Raw genomic sequence first — 2299 nt, 5'->3', positions numbered from 1 at the left:
GTTTGTTTTAGTCCTTCGTTTCCAACAGTGACGGATCGTTGTGGGCGGGGCCACCCAGGACCGTATTATCTACTTCCTTGTTCTTTCAAAATAATGGTAGAAACAGACGCGTGGATTGTTTAATTAAAAAGAGGGACGATGATTTAACCGGGCAAACGTCACATCAGCATAATTACTAAACAGAAGGCTGGATTGATAAAACTACAGTCTTTGAATGTGAAACTACATAATCTTCGATATTCTGTTCATATTTTTTGAGGGGAATTAGGTGTTCTGTCAAAAAAATCACCACATCTGGAAGATAATCTGTCGGCGTGTCGCTCCTGATGTGACGTTAATTCTTCAGCTTTTCTCTTTTCACTGAACTTTTGCCTTTACGTCGCCATCAGCTTCAGATTGCACGCTTAATCCAGCAGATGTTGAGTTTCCTCACAGGGATTAGAGCCATTTGAAGTGCTTCACTTCATATTAGCTGGTAGGTTGTTGGTCTGGTCAGAATTAATCTGTTTGAACAAACCGAGCTCCATCAGAGATTGAACAACATTTGAGATATTAAAGCTTCACTGAACCCCACTTCAAACGAGCTGAACTATCCCTTTAAGTTTTATTTATACAGGATTATTAGGTCAGTTTATTTCTGTTTGGGTCGATAAATCAAGAAAACCAAATGATTTTTATTCATCTGGACTTCAGCGTTTTCGTTTTAGCGTTCAAAAGTCTTCATCCAGACCCCGTTTCTTTTAATCCCCGTCCAAGGAGCCAGATTATCTGTAATCTGACCTGAAACAGGGTGAAAATAAAAACCAGAACACGTTAAAGTCTAAAAACGGCTGAATAAACTTTTTATTTACAAATCTGCATCGAGATCGTACTGATAACTCCCGAGTTAAAAGCTGTCATGAAACGGCCACAGCAGCCGATAATCTGACGGCGCCAGAGACAGATTATTTCTACAGAAAAGGGAAAACTGTGGTTGGTATTCTTGAACATTTACAGACTTGTCATCGCCTTTTTTTCTGTTTGGGAACAAACAGGTTGGATGATTTATGCGTCGATCCTTTAGAGCGACTCACCGACATGAACGAGGTCAGGGCTGTTCAAGCGGCGGCCCGGGGGCCAGATCAGGCCCGCAGGGGAGCTCAGTTGGGCCCAACGGTGTCATTTGAAGTAAAACCAGACTTTAATCCATAAACTAAATGACCGTAACTGCTGGATGTGTGGCCCCTGAGCAGTTTGGTTGAAGAGCTGCAGATGATTCACCTGCTCAGCGAGAAGTTTAGGAGCTGGTCCTGAGGACATACTCAGCAGCTCAGTCACGTGCATGTGACTGGGCTTACGTGCACGTCGTGTTGAAGTCGTTTAAAGGAGAGTTTGAACGGCGAGCCTCCTCCAGATTACAGATTATTTCTGTTCAGGGAATCGTTTTGTGACTTCAGGAGACCCCCCGAGGCTCCGCTCGTATTGACAACGGATCGTTCACTCCCCTCGTGCACTCGTGCACGCTCTTTTCTCCGTTCTGTTACTGGATGTGACGTTCTACTGGCTTCTTGGTTTTGTTTGCACAGACGTTAAACTTTAGGTCGGCGCCGCAGCTTCCTGAGGGATTTGTAAGAGAATCGATCTTTTCTACACAAACGTTTCTTCAGATTTCCGCAGTTTATTCTGAATAAATAATTTGTCAGGATTTAACGAACCTGCCGTCTGTTTTCATTCAGCTCAAATCTGAAACTGGAATTAAATGTCCTGCGAGAATGCCTATCACCCGCCACCTTTCAGTCCAGAGCTTTAAACTCCAGTCATCTTCCTGACTCGTCATCAGTTCCTTGTTGGGGATGACTCTCAGCTACTACCACACTGAGCTTCGTAGTGGAGAGGAGTGTCTGAATGGATCATAAAACTTTGCAGTCTAAATGTTGTGACAACCGTTTCTCTGGACTGGAGTAGGAAACCTAAATGTTTTATTCTTCCTGTAGTTTTATTTATATATATATATATACATATATATATAAAAATGTCGTCAGAAGTTGCAGTGCATTCTGGGAAATGATGTAAACCGGTTTCTTCAGTACGAACTCCATTCAGCTTGAATGTTAAATTTAGAAATGATCTGATATTCAGCCTTTCAGTTTGAACCAATGACAGAGAGGAGAACGCAGAAATGTCCCAAAGCCTTTAAATAAATGTCTTCAGAGTGTTGAGCTCCCAGCTTGGACCCTCCTGGACCCTCCTGGACCCGGTCCACCCCCCGTCTGCCTTCAGTCTGAGATCGTGAAGCGTCCCGTGAAGTTCCAGTCGTTTG

The sequence above is a fragment of the Nematolebias whitei genome, chromosome 11, assembly GCF_014905685.2.
Source record: "Nematolebias whitei isolate Nwh7 chromosome 11, NemWhi1, whole genome shotgun sequence".
In the NCBI taxonomy this organism is placed as follows: domain Eukaryota; kingdom Metazoa; phylum Chordata; class Actinopteri; order Cyprinodontiformes; family Rivulidae; genus Nematolebias; species Nematolebias whitei.
This window is presented reverse-complemented; position numbering follows the sequence as displayed.